The 15,962-nt window shown below is 53.5% G+C and overlaps 5 non-coding genes across 5 annotated transcripts; all 5 read left to right on the plus strand.

Annotated features, from left to right (window-relative positions):
- Window positions 1-5,483: 5,483 nt before the first annotated feature.
- Window positions 5,484-5,679, plus strand: LOC148647301 (U2 spliceosomal RNA). Its single transcript, XR_015926954.1, has one exon. It is a non-coding gene; the product is annotated as a U2 spliceosomal RNA (small nuclear RNA).
- Window positions 5,680-6,548: 869 nt separating this feature from the next.
- Window positions 6,549-6,739, plus strand: LOC148647302 (U2 spliceosomal RNA). Its single transcript, XR_015927336.1, has one exon. It is a non-coding gene; the product is annotated as a U2 spliceosomal RNA (small nuclear RNA).
- Window positions 6,740-7,608: 869 nt separating this feature from the next.
- Window positions 7,609-7,799, plus strand: LOC148647303 (U2 spliceosomal RNA). The gene has a single exon (XR_015927337.1). It is a non-coding gene; the product is annotated as a U2 spliceosomal RNA (small nuclear RNA).
- An 869-nt stretch (window positions 7,800-8,668) lies between these two features.
- On the plus strand, window positions 8,669-8,859 carry LOC148647304 (U2 spliceosomal RNA). The gene has a single exon (XR_015927338.1). It is a non-coding gene; the product is annotated as a U2 spliceosomal RNA (small nuclear RNA).
- An 869-nt stretch (window positions 8,860-9,728) lies between these two features.
- Window positions 9,729-9,919, plus strand: LOC148647305 (U2 spliceosomal RNA). Its single transcript, XR_015927339.1, has one exon. It is a non-coding gene; the product is annotated as a U2 spliceosomal RNA (small nuclear RNA).
- The last annotated feature ends 6,043 nt before the right edge of the window (window positions 9,920-15,962 follow it).

A 15,962-nucleotide genomic window follows, 5' to 3' on the forward strand; every position in this document is an offset into this window, starting at 1 on the left:
TTTTCTTGTGGCGGAGACGGATCCGGCCATAATCGGAAGGATGGAGAGAGGACCGAGCGGCAGGGTGGCGAAGATGCGGAATACCATTCGATTTGTCTTGAAGGAGGATTGCGGAAACCAGGAGTTCATCTACCGGGATGTTTTTGAAGAATTGGTCCTTGAAACGGCTTTGGGAGTGCGATGGGAGGACACCTTCTGCCTGCAGAATTACCCCGGGAAGAAGGTATTTGACCTTTCACTAATCTCTGATGTACGATGCAAGGAAGTATGGGCAATTATAAATGCGCATCGGAATGAGGAGCCGTTAAAAGACTTTTATGTGGAGCCATTGTTTGCAAGGGAAGTGCGGTGGCTGACTGTTCATATGTTTAGCCCCTATGTTGCGGAAGGAGACATTTTGAACTTTCTCAAACGCTTTGTGGATGTGCAAGGTGAAGGGGTTAAGCAAATAGATAAGAAAAAATACTGGACCGGGAACTGGAGATACCGAGTGAGGTTTAGGTTCAGCGAACAAGCAGTGGACGGTTTGGCGCATCCGCCGGCGAACTTTGCAATCGGTTCAGACCGGGGGTACCTGTTTTACCCGGGACAGCCCCTCACTTGTAGGCGATGTGGGCAGGAAGGACATGTGGCCCTCAACTGTGAGACTCAAATATGTAGACGGTGTGATGGGATTGGCCATATTTCGTCTATGTGCACGGAGGAAATCAAGTGTAACCTCTGTGGAAAGCGGGGCCATGTTTTTAAGGAGTGCCCCAGGAAGGCTGGCAGCTACTCAGCCGCCATTAGTAAGTCCTTGAGGGTTGAGAAGACCAAGCCTGCTGATCGTGAAAGTGAAAGAGGTGGGGCAGAAGATGGAGGCGGGGCAGAAGTGGCGGTTTCGGTTGTGAACGCGCCCGCAGAACAAGAAGCAGCAGAAGAAGGGGTTTCCGGAGTCAATGATGTGCAGGTGCAGAATGAAGAAATGGAGATAGGTCAATTAAGTGGTGAGATCAGTGCCGGAACGCCCGGGCTGGCTTTTTTAATACAAGCGGCCGAGGAGGTGGCGCACGTGGGCCCACAGGCTAGAAGGAAGAGTTGGGGAGAGCGGATGGAGGAGGAGGAGGAGGAGGAGGAAGAGGGTGCTGCCATGGCTCGAAGAACTGTGAAGAGGAAATCTGCGGAGTCAGAAGAGCTCTCCGCAAAGAAAGCGGGCAGAGAACGGGAGGATTCAACACAAAGTGACAGGCCTGAGTCCGTGACCCGAGGAGACAACTTACCTCTAGCCGAGGGGGAAGAGGAAGGGGAGATTCGAGAAGAAGAGGCAGTGGAGCTCCGCGGTAGTGCTTCCTCAGATTTTGTTGAGACACCATGTGTTCCTGAAACGGCAGACACACACGAAAGCGGTGGTTTAATACTCACCCAAGGTTTGGAGTCCGGAGTAGATCCACAGCAAGGAGAAGAGGAAGGCCTCTGGCTGGATTCGGAGTTGCCTCGGGACTTTGTGAAAATCTGCAAATGGGACGAGAAGAATAATAGGGTCAAGTGGCCTGCTGGGTTTGAGGAGCAGGAGATTCAAAAAAAAGAGATTAATTATGAGTGTGTACTTGTAGGGGGGGATATTCAGCGGTTTCGGGTGTTTGGGAAAACACATGCTGAAATAGGTTCTAAGAAAATCCTCTTTTCAGATATTGTGAAACGATGGAGAAACAATGGGGGTATGGCTAAGGAGGCTTTCGCAGCTGGGGTAGTTAGAACAGAGGGTAGAATAATGAAAGATTTGGATGCGTCTGCTAGTTTTCTCAGGCAATGTGAATGGGCGAATGGAAATGTGCGATTCCCGGTGCGAGCAGGTGGTCTTAAAAGCATTCTTAGAGCTTTTCCAGGTGTTAGTTTAGAAAGTGAAGGAAGATCGAAGAGAGTCATTAGGTTATACGTGCACGGGCCTAAGGAGAGTGAGGTGAGAGATGCATATATTGCAGCAATGAATATCATTAGAAGATGGGAAGAGAGAAACTGTTAATCTTTAAATGAAGGTTGTGACACTTAACACAAGAGGGCTTAGAGATAGAGTTAAGAGAACTGCTGTCTTTCAGTCCCTAAAAGACCTGAATTTTGAGGTGTGCTTTCTACAGGAGGTGCACTTGAAGAATGAGAAGGATGCAGTGCTTTTTTCACGGGAATGGGATAAGGGGGGATCCAAATGGAGTGTGGGTGGGGTTCACTCGTCGGGGGTGGGTATTCTGTTTGGTAACTGTGAAATGATTGTGGAGAATTGTAATATAGTAGTGCCGGGAAGAGCCCTGAGTGTGGATGTGTGTTATGGGAATAATAACTTTAGGTTTGTATGTGTGTATGCGCCCGCAATAAGTTCACTGAGAGCAGATTTTTATAAGGAGCTCTACCCGATATGTGCTACTAATAGGATGCTTGTCATTGGTGGTGATTTTAACGTTGATCTTAGTAAACAGGAAGATGTGGGAGCTAAGCAGTTACGTGTGCTCCTAACCCGTTTCAACCTAGTGGATTGTGTTTTACGAGTCACGGCAGGTGCTGTGGCGCCCACCTGGAGGAATGCAGCAGGAGTCGCGAGGCGTCTCGATTACATGTTTGCTTCAAGAGAGGTGAGGGTGGAGACAACGGCGGCGCGTCCGATGTGGTACTCTGACCACACGTTAGTGGAGGTTAAGCTGAGCCTGCCGCAGAGGATGTATGGTCGAGGTATTTGGAGAATGAATGTTGAGATCTTGAAGGAGGAAAAGTATGTTGAACACATGAGGTTAAAATTAAATGAGTGGTGGTGTGCGAAGAAGGAGCACATCTCTGCTATGGATTGGTGGGAGATAATGAAAAAGAAAATTAGAAGGGAGACTAGAGAATATAGTCTTAACCGAAGGAGAAGGGAGGCTAAGGAAGGGAGATTGTTGCAAGAAGAATTGAATAATCTCTACATGCAACTTAATGAGGGGAAGGTAGTGAATCCGGATGAGGTGGCGGCTTCTAGGGCTAGACTCCAGGCTTATTATAAACAGAGAGCTAAGAGTTTTTTGTTTAAGGCCCGAATAGATCTTTTGTTACAGCAACAGATATGTGCTTCTTTTCTATTCAGGCAAGTGAGACGACAGCAAAGGAAAAGACGAATGGACGGGGTTCGAATAGATCAAGGCAAGATTGTAGAGCACCCTGATGAGATGTTAGAAGCGGTCTACTCCTTTTACAAGAACCTCTTTTCAGCAAGAGCCTTAGAAGGAGGTTTGGAATCCACTGCTCTTGGATGCATCTCCTCACGGGTGCCCGAGAGTAGCAGGCGTCTCTTAGAGAAGCCTATTACTATAGATGAACTTAGGGGAGCCTTGGCAGGGATGAAGAATGGGAAGGCGCCTGGATTAGATGGACTTCCTGCAGAATTCTATAAAACCTTTTGGGATTTAATAGGGCCCATAATGTTAGTAACAGTGCACGAGGTTTTCAACAGGAAAATGCTAGGAGACTCGATGCGAGAAGGGGTGCTGACCTTGTTGTTTAAAAAAGGGCAGGCAACTGATCTAGGCAATTGGAGGCCACTCACGATGTTATGTACAGATTACAAGTTAATTGCTAAAGTTTTGGTTAATCGTATGAAGGAAGTGATGGGGACAGTAGTAGGGAGCGATCAGACTTGTGGCGTACGGGGAAGGAGAATTGACTGGTCTCTCCAATTAGTCAGAGACGCAATAGCGTGGTCTGAACACCGGAATATTCCGTTGGTACTAGCTAATTTAGATTTAGAGAAAGCTTTCGACAAAGTGTCGCACAACTTTTTGTGGTGTGTGCTGGAAAAGATGGGTTTTGGGCCAATTTTTATTGGATGGTTGAAGACCTTGTATACGCAGGTGGGTAGTAGAGTAGTGGTTAATGGTTTTGTTGGCAAACTGGTGAAGCAGCTTTCTGGGGTAAGACAAGGTTGCCCACTGTCCCCTTTGTTATTTGTCATTTACATGGAACCATTTGCAAGGATGGTAAACGGGGACCCGGGCATAGAGGGATTAATACTGCCTGGGAGTGGTGGAGAGCAAGTTAAAATGACACTGTACGCAGATGATGTTACCTTGGTGCTGACCGCCGATCACAGTTTGCAGAGGTCCTTGGCCATCTTCGAGGAATTTGCCAGGGTATCAGGGGCCAGACTAAACAGAAATAAAAGTAAAGTTAAGTTTTTTGGATTATGGAGAGACAGAGAGGAAGGCATACATGGCCTGGATTTTTGTAGGGGCCCTTTAAAGGTTTTGGGGATTTCTTTCCAAAAGCAGGGAACGGTGCATTATAACTGGCTTCAGGCTTTGGAGGCAATAAGGGTCCGATTGTTAAGATGGGGTGACAAACGCTTAACATTCGTAGAAAAGGTAACAGTTTTAAAGACGGACATTTTACCAGCCTTGATATACTTGGCGAATATTTACCCAATGCCAGCGAGATATAATAGGTATCTAACTAGAGAAACTTTTAGGTTTCTTTGGAACGGAAGATACGAGTATATCAAGCGACAGGATATGTATAGGTCAATTGATATGGGAGGTAGAGGAGTACCGAATATACCAATTAAGTTAAATTGTATATATGTGTCGGGGTTATGTGTTGCTTTAAGCCAATCTGTAGTGCATAATTACCAGTTTTTTGTAAAGTTTTGGCTTGCCAACAGTTTCCGACATCTCACCTGTTGGAGGAACGATGTCCCGCACGGAGAGGACTTACCGTGGCATTATAGGCATGCGGTGTCCTGGGTCCGGAAACATCGGGTGGCAGAGGATGTGCTGACTCTGAGGAATCACAGGGCACTGTACAGCGCTGTAATGGGGCAAGAAGAGGACAGAATTGTCGGGAACGTGGCTGCTGAGACCTGGAGGAGGGTTCAGCCCAAAGGTTTGCGGCCAGACATGATGGACCTGAATTGGCAGCTGATTTGGAAGAGACTTCCCGTGCGAGACGTCTTGCACAGGCACAAGTTGTCTAGACAAACTGAGTGTCCTCGGGCAGACTGCCGAGCTAGAGAGACAATGGAACATGTTTTTTGGTTCTGTGTTTTTGCTCAGCAAGTGTGGGGTAAATGCACACCTTTATTGGAATCGATAGAAGCTGGGTTTAAGGTAAATTTGGCCACGGTAATGTTTGGGGTAAGAGGACGTGGAAGAACGAGGGGTGTGGCTTTCATATTATGGTTTGTTATGAGTTGTGTTAAATTGTATTTGTGGGCCGCTAGGAACACTTTGGTCAAAAAAGGGGTGTTATGGAGTGTGGGTGGGGTTTACAACAAAATTGTGGGGGACATTAAATGCATGGTGGCTGTAGATAAAGAAAAGCTAAGTTATCACGCTGTAAAAGAAAAATGGAAGTCTTTAGCAGATATTTAAAAAGATTGGTTGATTGATACCCAGTAGTGATTTGTTTTTGTTAAGATTTTTGTCTGCTTTGTTATTTTTGCTTTTTGGATGTGTTCATCGGAATTGATGGTATAATTGTGATGTAGTATTCCTTTGTTATCTTTGATAATAAAAAAAAAAAAAAAAAAAATCTGTTCTTATCAGTTTAATATCTGATACGTCCCCCATCGGGGGACCACATATTAAACGGATTTTTGGAACAGGGAGCTGGATCAGGAGCTTGCTCCGTCCTCTCCACGCATCGGCCCGGTATTGCAGCGCCTCCGGGAGCGGTGCACCACCTTCTCTCAGCGGTGAAAAGACAGACGTAGGTAGGTAGCTAGCTAGCTAGCTAGCGAGCGAGCGAGCGAGCGAGCGAGCGAGCGAGCAAGCAAGCGGAGTGGACTGGAGCTCCTTCTTCTCGGGTCTCGTCCCTCGTCCCTCGTCCATCTGTGTGTCTCTGTGTTCTGTCTCTCTCTCGCCCTCTCGGTTCCCGTGCTCCCTCTGTGCGCTTTCCCGCGTCTCGACTCTCTGGGCAAGCAGGCCGGCCCCCTTTTCGGCTCCCGTGCGTTTTCCCTCCAAAAAACTTAGGTTTTTCAGCCTTTTCCCAGGGAGGCAGGCGTGGCTTGCTTGCTTGCTTGCTTGCTTGCTTGCTTGTGTGTGTGTCCGTCCCCGTCCCTGCAGGCGGGCCCCTTTCGACAGCTGGGCGTTTTCCCTCCCAAAAACTTAGTATATCCACCTTTTCTTTCTTTTTTTTCGGCAGGCAGGCAGGCAGGCGTGTGTGCGCGCGCGCGCGCGTCCCCGTCCCTCCCTCCCGAGAGAGAGCTGCCCCTTGCCTCTGCCCGCAGGTGCTGGCGCTCGGCTTTCGCTTGCAGCCGGTTGGGCGCAGCTGCTGCCGGTGGGAGGGGCCTAAGCTAAGGAGGCCGGGCGGCTGGCGCCCCCTGCGGCTGCGGTCGTTGTCGGGCCGTTGACAGAAGATCAAAGAGCAGGGCCCCCGCCCGGGACTGGCAGGAAGGCAGGCGGGCAGGCAAGAGAGAGGGGGAGCAGAGTCCCGCGGCAGGCCTCTGGCTGCAGGGAGGCCGGCGGCTGCGCGGGTCCCGGGCTCCAGAGGAGTCGGCCTGCGCCACTGTGCGCCAGCGGAACGCCCGCGCGTCGGTCCGCGCCTTTGTGGGCATCGCTTCTCGGCCTTTTGGCTAAGATCAAGTGTAGTATCTGTTCTTATCAGTTTAATATCTGATACGTCCCCCATCGGGGGACCACATATTAAACGGATTTTTGGAACAGGGAGCTGGATCAGGAGCTTGCTCCGTCCTCTCCACGCATCGGCCCGGTATTGCAGCGCCTCCGGGAGCGGTGCACCACCTTCTCTCAGCGGTGAAAAGACAGACGTAGGTAGGTAGCTAGCTAGCTAGCTAGCGAGCGAGCGAGCGAGCGAGCGAGCGAGCGAGCAAGCAAGCGGAGTGGACTGGAGCTCCTTCTTCTCGGGTCTCGTCCCTCGTCCCTCGTCCATCTGTGTGTCTCTGTGTTCTGTCTCTCTCTCGCCCTCTCGGTTCCCGTGCTCCCTCTGTGCGCTTTCCCGCGTCTCGACTCTCTGGGCAAGCAGGCCGGCCCCCTTTTCGGCTCCCGTGCGTTTTCCCTCCAAAAAACTTAGGTTTTTCAGCCTTTTCCCAGGGAGGCAGGCGTGGCTTGCTTGCTTGCTTGCTTGCTTGCTTGCTTGTGTGTGTGTCCGTCCCCGTCCCTGCAGGCGGGCCCCTTTCGACAGCTGGGCGTTTTCCCTCCCAAAAACTTAGTATATCCACCTTTTCTTTCTTTTTTTTCGGCAGGCAGGCAGGCAGGCGTGTGTGCGCGCGCGCGCGCGTCCCCGTCCCTCCCTCCCGAGAGAGAGCTGCCCCTTGCCTCTGCCCGCAGGTGCTGGCGCTCGGCTTTCGCTTGCAGCCGGTTGGGCGCAGCTGCTGCCGGTGGGAGGGGCCTAAGCTAAGGAGGCCGGGCGGCTGGCGCCCCCTGCGGCTGCGGTCGTTGTCGGGCCGTTGACAGAAGATCAAAGAGCAGGGCCCCCGCCCGGGACTGGCAGGAAGGCAGGCGGGCAGGCAAGAGAGAGGGGGAGCAGAGTCCCGCGGCAGGCCTCTGGCTGCAGGGAGGCCGGCGGCTGCGCGGGTCCCGGGCTCCAGAGGAGTCGGCCTGCGCCACTGTGCGCCAGCGGAACGCCCGCGCGTCGGTCCGCGCCTTTGTGGGCATCGCTTCTCGGCCTTTTGGCTAAGATCAAGTGTAGTATCTGTTCTTATCAGTTTAATATCTGATACGTCCCCCATCGGGGGACCACATATTAAACGGATTTTTGGAACAGGGAGCTGGATCAGGAGCTTGCTCCGTCCTCTCCACGCATCGGCCCGGTATTGCAGCGCCTCCGGGAGCGGTGCACCACCTTCTCTCAGCGGTGAAAAGACAGACGTAGGTAGGTAGCTAGCTAGCTAGCTAGCGAGCGAGCGAGCGAGCGAGCGAGCGAGCGAGCAAGCAAGCGGAGTGGACTGGAGCTCCTTCTTCTCGGGTCTCGTCCCTCGTCCCTCGTCCATCTGTGTGTCTCTGTGTTCTGTCTCTCTCTCGCCCTCTCGGTTCCCGTGCTCCCTCTGTGCGCTTTCCCGCGTCTCGACTCTCTGGGCAAGCAGGCCGGCCCCCTTTTCGGCTCCCGTGCGTTTTCCCTCCAAAAAACTTAGGTTTTTCAGCCTTTTCCCAGGGAGGCAGGCGTGGCTTGCTTGCTTGCTTGCTTGCTTGCTTGCTTGTGTGTGTGTCCGTCCCCGTCCCTGCAGGCGGGCCCCTTTCGACAGCTGGGCGTTTTCCCTCCCAAAAACTTAGTATATCCACCTTTTCTTTCTTTTTTTTCGGCAGGCAGGCAGGCAGGCGTGTGTGCGCGCGCGCGCGCGTCCCCGTCCCTCCCTCCCGAGAGAGAGCTGCCCCTTGCCTCTGCCCGCAGGTGCTGGCGCTCGGCTTTCGCTTGCAGCCGGTTGGGCGCAGCTGCTGCCGGTGGGAGGGGCCTAAGCTAAGGAGGCCGGGCGGCTGGCGCCCCCTGCGGCTGCGGTCGTTGTCGGGCCGTTGACAGAAGATCAAAGAGCAGGGCCCCCGCCCGGGACTGGCAGGAAGGCAGGCGGGCAGGCAAGAGAGAGGGGGAGCAGAGTCCCGCGGCAGGCCTCTGGCTGCAGGGAGGCCGGCGGCTGCGCGGGTCCCGGGCTCCAGAGGAGTCGGCCTGCGCCACTGTGCGCCAGCGGAACGCCCGCGCGTCGGTCCGCGCCTTTGTGGGCATCGCTTCTCGGCCTTTTGGCTAAGATCAAGTGTAGTATCTGTTCTTATCAGTTTAATATCTGATACGTCCCCCATCGGGGGACCACATATTAAACGGATTTTTGGAACAGGGAGCTGGATCAGGAGCTTGCTCCGTCCTCTCCACGCATCGGCCCGGTATTGCAGCGCCTCCGGGAGCGGTGCACCACCTTCTCTCAGCGGTGAAAAGACAGACGTAGGTAGGTAGCTAGCTAGCTAGCTAGCGAGCGAGCGAGCGAGCGAGCGAGCGAGCGAGCAAGCAAGCGGAGTGGACTGGAGCTCCTTCTTCTCGGGTCTCGTCCCTCGTCCCTCGTCCATCTGTGTGTCTCTGTGTTCTGTCTCTCTCTCGCCCTCTCGGTTCCCGTGCTCCCTCTGTGCGCTTTCCCGCGTCTCGACTCTCTGGGCAAGCAGGCCGGCCCCCTTTTCGGCTCCCGTGCGTTTTCCCTCCAAAAAACTTAGGTTTTTCAGCCTTTTCCCAGGGAGGCAGGCGTGGCTTGCTTGCTTGCTTGCTTGCTTGCTTGCTTGTGTGTGTGTCCGTCCCCGTCCCTGCAGGCGGGCCCCTTTCGACAGCTGGGCGTTTTCCCTCCCAAAAACTTAGTATATCCACCTTTTCTTTCTTTTTTTTCGGCAGGCAGGCAGGCAGGCGTGTGTGCGCGCGCGCGCGCGTCCCCGTCCCTCCCTCCCGAGAGAGAGCTGCCCCTTGCCTCTGCCCGCAGGTGCTGGCGCTCGGCTTTCGCTTGCAGCCGGTTGGGCGCAGCTGCTGCCGGTGGGAGGGGCCTAAGCTAAGGAGGCCGGGCGGCTGGCGCCCCCTGCGGCTGCGGTCGTTGTCGGGCCGTTGACAGAAGATCAAAGAGCAGGGCCCCCGCCCGGGACTGGCAGGAAGGCAGGCGGGCAGGCAAGAGAGAGGGGGAGCAGAGTCCCGCGGCAGGCCTCTGGCTGCAGGGAGGCCGGCGGCTGCGCGGGTCCCGGGCTCCAGAGGAGTCGGCCTGCGCCACTGTGCGCCAGCGGAACGCCCGCGCGTCGGTCCGCGCCTTTGTGGGCATCGCTTCTCGGCCTTTTGGCTAAGATCAAGTGTAGTATCTGTTCTTATCAGTTTAATATCTGATACGTCCCCCATCGGGGGACCACATATTAAACGGATTTTTGGAACAGGGAGCTGGATCAGGAGCTTGCTCCGTCCTCTCCACGCATCGGCCCGGTATTGCAGCGCCTCCGGGAGCGGTGCACCACCTTCTCTCAGCGGTGAAAAGACAGACGTAGGTAGGTAGCTAGCTAGCTAGCTAGCGAGCGAGCGAGCGAGCGAGCGAGCGAGCGAGCAAGCAAGCGGAGTGGACTGGAGCTCCTTCTTCTCGGGTCTCGTCCCTCGTCCCTCGTCCATCTGTGTGTCTCTGTGTTCTGTCTCTCTCTCGCCCTCTCGGTTCCCGTGCTCCCTCTGTGCGCTTTCCCGCGTCTCGACTCTCTGGGCAAGCAGGCCGGCCCCCTTTTCGGCTCCCGTGCGTTTTCCCTCCAAAAAACTTAGGTTTTTCAGCCTTTTCCCAGGGAGGCAGGCGTGGCTTGCTTGCTTGCTTGCTTGCTTGCTTGCTTGTGTGTGTGTCCGTCCCCGTCCCTGCAGGCGGGCCCCTTTCGACAGCTGGGCGTTTTCCCTCCCAAAAACTTAGTATATCCACCTTTTCTTTCTTTTTTTTCGGCAGGCAGGCAGGCAGGCGTGTGTGCGCGCGCGCGCGCGTCCCCGTCCCTCCCTCCCGAGAGAGAGCTGCCCCTTGCCTCTGCCCGCAGGTGCTGGCGCTCGGCTTTCGCTTGCAGCCGGTTGGGCGCAGCTGCTGCCGGTGGGAGGGGCCTAAGCTAAGGAGGCCGGGCGGCTGGCGCCCCCTGCGGCTGCGGTCGTTGTCGGGCCGTTGACAGAAGATCAAAGAGCAGGGCCCCCGCCCGGGACTGGCAGGAAGGCAGGCGGGCAGGCAAGAGAGAGGGGGAGCAGAGTCCCGCGGCAGGCCTCTGGCTGCAGGGAGGCCGGCGGCTGCGCGGGTCCCGGGCTCCAGAGGAGTCGGCCTGCGCCACTGTGCGCCAGCGGAACGCCCGCGCGTCGGTCCGCGCCTTTGTGGGCATCGCTTCTCGGCCTTTTGGCCTAAGATCTTGTAGTGTGTGGCTTGACCGCAGCTGCAAGACTTCTGTCAGAAGACGAGAAGGGCGACGGAGGAGCGGCTGGAGAGCGGAGAGGAGCGCGGCCATACCCCCTTTTTTTTTTGAGGACCGGAGAACGTTGGATAGGAGCGGATTTGGAGCGAAGCTGGTGGCGGAGCGGTTTCCTGGGATTGGAGCGGAAGGAGCGGAGAGCAGCGGCGGGGCCCGGGCCGGGCCATCTTCGGGATGGCCGAGGCACCGGCCTCCTCCGGGAGGCCAAGAAAAGAACCGAGCCTGAAGTGGACAATTCGCTTTTATTGGAAGGCGAGTTGCGACATGGCCGGTAGGGATATGTTTGTGGAGCGAATTTTGATGGACACCCTGAAGGTAGGGAATATTGAAGTACTATGTGTTCAGGGAAATTGGATGGAAAAGTACTTTGATGTCTCCTTTGTTGATGAGAAGACTTATAAGAAAGTGTCGGCAGATTGTGTAGAGAAACAGGATGGGAAATGGATGCAGGCCTTTGAGTGTATAGGGCTGGCCTCTGATAACACTCGATGGATAATTCTGCATATGTACGATCCGTACCTGTCAGATGACGATGTTACGGCATTCCTAGAAATGCACACCGAGTCGGTTGACAGTATTAAGAGGATTAAGGATAAAAATGGTTACTGGACAGGGAGGAGGCAGTTCCAGGTGACCCTGAAAGAGAATAGAAATTATGAGGGGGGCTTTTCACATCCCCCGGCGTTGTTTGCGTTAGGGGGAAGCCGGGGCTATATGTTTTATCGTAACCAGCCCCCGTTCTGCCGGAGATGTCACGAGGTGGGACATCTGGAACTGGATTGCAAAACCACCCGGTGTACAAGATGTGGCGAGGATGGGCACACTAAGAGGAGCTGCAGAAAGAAGGTATGTTCATTGTGTGGGGAGGACGACCATCTTTATAAGGCCTGTGCGAATAGAGATCTTGCATATGTGGCCGCAAAGAAGGGCTCGGCCTCTGGGATAGTGGTAGATGGGGAGTCAGAAGAGGAAAGGGAAACAGGTTCTGGATGGGAGCTGGGGCGCGGAGAGGCGCGGAAACAAAGAAGAAAGAACCGTAGAAAGGGTATGGTGGCTCAGGATGAGAGGGGAGGTGAAGGACAGGCCCGGAATACGAAGGATCAGGAGAAAGAGGTACCGCAGGGTGCACCTTCGGCAGGAGTGGTGGAGGAGGTACAGGAAGAGCACGTGGAGGTGCAGGTTGAGGAGCAAGTGGAGGTAATAGAGGAACCTGGCAGAATGGAGGAGGCGGGGGTAATTGAGGAACATGTGGATGGAGAGGAAGGGAACACGAACAGGGAGAAAGTCCACCCCAAAAGACAACGGGTGGAGAGTGAGGAAATTGCCACTGCAGAAGGTAAAAAACCTAAAATAAAAGAAGGGGTACCAGCAGAGGAGGACAGTGAAGGCAGTGAACCTGACGAGATCCCCCCTTCGGAAGATCCGAGGCCAGAGGCGGAAGATCAAGCTGACCTCGAGGGGACGGAAGGTTCCCTGCCACCGGGACAGCAGGTGAGGTCATCCCAATTATATGGTATGATTTCTGTACTAAACAGGCCTGGGGAGGACGGGAGCCCTATGGCCTTGTGTCTACCAGACACACCAGGGAGAACGGAAGAAGAGATGGAACAGGAGGACGGGGCGGGGGCCGCCTACCATGGGTCAGGGACATCTGAGAGTCCCGGGTATGGCTTTGGGTCCATAAGCTCCTCGTCGTCGGAATCGGAAGGAATGGATAGCGAGATATTTGATGGTCCGCCATGACTCTCGCCATTGCAACCATTAACGTAAGAGGGTTGAAGAATAGAAGTAAGAGGTTGGCTGTCTTTACGGAGATAGCTGATAGAAAGATTGACGTCTGTTTCCTCCAAGAGGTGCATTTGGCAGGGGATAGGGATGTGGATCAATTCCAGAATGAATGGAAAAAAGGTAGATCATGGTGGAGTGTGGGAGGGGTCCATTCGTCAGGGATAGGTGTCCTTTGTGGTTCCCCTGAATTTGTTGCAAGTGAAACTATGATAATTGTCCCTGGTAGGCTCTTGGTGGTGGATGGTAGATGGAGAGAATTGGCGTTGAGATTGGTGTGCGTGTATGTGCCTGCTGACAGAAGGTTGCAGAGTGAGTTCTTGAAAGATTTAGAGCCCTGCCTCTACACGAACAGAGGTTTGATAGTGGGAGGTGATTTTAATATAGATGTGACGGATGCACAGGGTGGTGGGGTTAATTCACTTTTACAGATTACTAAGGGATTTAAACTAAAGGATGGGTTTCACGGTTTCAAACACTACACGTGGGATAACCAACGAGGTATGCAGAGGCGGTTGGACTATATTTTCCATGGCTTAAGGTTAGAGATCCAGAACAGGACTGTAACTCCTACATGGTTTTCGGACCATGCGTTGTTGGTGTTGACTCTCAAAGGTAAAGAAAACGGCTTTAAAGCCGGCTTCTGGAAACTTAATAGAACAGTGTTAGACGACAAAGAATATCGGATTAGGATCGTGCGCCTATTAGGTCATCTCATAGGAATGCGGGGGAGGTTTAAGACGGAGGTCGGATGGTGGGAGAGCTGCAAGAGGGTTATTGCCAAGGTGACTATCGATTTCTGTGCAGCACGAAGGAGAGCCGAGCGGGAGGAACTGACCAAGCTTCAGCAGGAATTAGAACGGATTTACAGGGAGGCTAACCGGAGTGGGGATTTTGATTTGAGGGCTTCAGCCAGAGTGCGTGCACAGTTGAGGGAACAATGGTTGCGGCGGGCCAAAGATTTTTTGTTTCGTTTGAGGGGCACCCATATGGAGAAAGATGAGCAGTGCTCAGCCCAGTTTTTCAGCAGGGTTAAAGAACAGCAGGAAAAGATCTACATCGAGAAACTGGTGAGGAGTGATGGGAAGGCGGCTGAAGATATCGCAGGCCTGATAGAGTGCGCGTCGGACTACTATAAGGACCTTTTCACTGAGAAGAAGGTGGACGAACAGGTGCGCAGAAGACTGATGGCACAGGTGCGTATCAGAAATTGGGAGGGAAAAGATCTGGACTGTCCTTTAACATCCGAAGAGATAAAGGCGGCCACGCTGGGGTTGCGGAAGGGCACTGTGCCAGGTGTTGACGGTCTGCCTGTGGAGTTTTATATTGCTTTTTGGGAGCAGTTGGAGCCTGTTTTGTTGGGTGTTTTTAAGGAGATTTTAGAACTGGGCGAGTTAAGCCCCACAATGAAGACGGGCATATTGACCCTAATTTATAAAAAGAAGGGTGAGAAGACCAATCTGGATAATTGGAGACCCCTACAGCTATTGTGCACGGACTATAAGATTCTGGCTAGAGTTTTAAGCAGGAGGCTAAGGAGCATTATGGCGTACCTGGTGCGGGAAGATCAGACGTGCGCAGTGGCTGGAAGGCGGATGGATTGGAATCTGCAGCTGATAAGAGACGTCACTGAATGGGTGAGTGACCGAAGACTGCCTTTGATACTCGTAAATCTGGATCAAAACAAGGCTTTTGATAGGGTCCACCACGGGGCTCTGTGGGAGATCCTGGCGAGAATGGGGGTGAGTGCACGGTTCATCGAGTGGATCCGTACTCTGTATAGGTCAGTGGAGACACGCGTCAGCATCAACGGGTGGGTAGGAGGAGGACTCCCGGTGACGTGTGGGGTACGGCAGGGGTGCCCTCTGTCTCCCTTGCTCTATGTCCTTTATATAGAGCCGTTTCTGGAGCGTATAAGGATGGACCAACGAGTAGAAGGAGTTATAGTTCCAGGAAGCAAAGGGAGGCAGGTAAAGGTGATCGCCTACGCTGACGATATCACTCTGTTTCTAAGCTCAGATTCCAGCTTGGCCAGGGTGCTTAGTATAGCACAGGAATTTGAAGAAGGTTTGGGAGCCACGCTGAATAGGAATAAGAGCTCAATCAAGTACTGGGGTACTTGGAGAAGCAGGAGCGACACGGTTGGGGGTCTGACGGTGGTGCAGGAACCCATTAAGATCCTGGGAGTACTGTTTCACCTCGAAGAAGCTGCCCGCCTTAATTGGGTGGCCAAGATGAAGAAGGTGACTCAGAAGTTGGGGCTTTGGCGAAACAGATCCCTGTCCTTCCTCGGGAAGGTGGTCGTGTTAAAGGCGGAGATCATGCCTTTGCTGATCCATCTGGCGGTGGTTTACCCCCTGCCGGCTAGAATGCGCAAAGAGCTGGTTCGTGCCGTGTTCACCTTTGTGTGGGGCGGCAGGTATGAATATATAAGACGATCGGATATGTATAGGCCGGTGGAAGAGGGGGGAAGAGGAGTCCCGGATATCCCCTTAAAACTGGACTGTATTTTTGTTGCCAGCCTCTGTGTGATGTTGCGCGGAGATCCGGCGCACCTTTGTTTTTTCTTTGTTAGGTTATGGTTCTCCCATGCAATGAAACACCTGGTGAACTGGACGAACCTGACGCCCAAGGCCGAGAAATTGCCTTTGCACTACAGGCATGCAGTGCACTGGCTGAAGGTGCACCCGATGGTGAAGAAAGACCTTATCTCTTTGGATCACAGATTGATGTACTGGACGCTGAGACAGGATAGCAGTCTTGCTGTACCGGGGGTGCCCCGAGAAGTCTGGATAAGGACGCAGGCAAAGCCTCTGGATAACAGGCTGTGTGATTTAAACTGGTTGTGCGTGTGGGACAGATTGGCCGTGAGGGAAAAGCTATATAGACACGGCTTAACAAGGCAGATGGGTTGTCCTCGGCAGCAGTGCCACAAGGAGGAGACAGTGAGGCATGCATTCTGGGAGTGTGATTTTGTGCAACAGGTGTGGGGGGAGTGTGCACGTTGGGTGTCTTCTTTTTTCACGACAGAAAGTTTAAATTATTCAATGGTGCTAAAAGGGGTGAAGGGTGTGAGGAAACAGAATGAGAGGTTTTTGGTGTGGCTGCTGATTAGTTTAGTAAAGGCGTATGTGTGGCAAGATAGGAATGAATTGGTGAAGCATGGTGTGCATGGGTCAGTGGGTGCTGTGGTGTGGAAGGTGAGGAATGATATAGGGAATAGAGTGAAGTGGGATGTGCGAAAGTGGGGGTTTGCGGCGGCGAAAGAAAGATGGAAAGAACTGTTTGTGTTAGGGAACT

Source organism: Lepisosteus platostomus, chromosome 15 (genome assembly GCF_059453375.1).
Source record: "Lepisosteus platostomus isolate fLepPlt1 chromosome 15, fLepPlt1.hap1, whole genome shotgun sequence".
In the NCBI taxonomy this organism is placed as follows: Eukaryota; Metazoa; Chordata; class Actinopteri; order Semionotiformes; family Lepisosteidae; genus Lepisosteus; species Lepisosteus platostomus.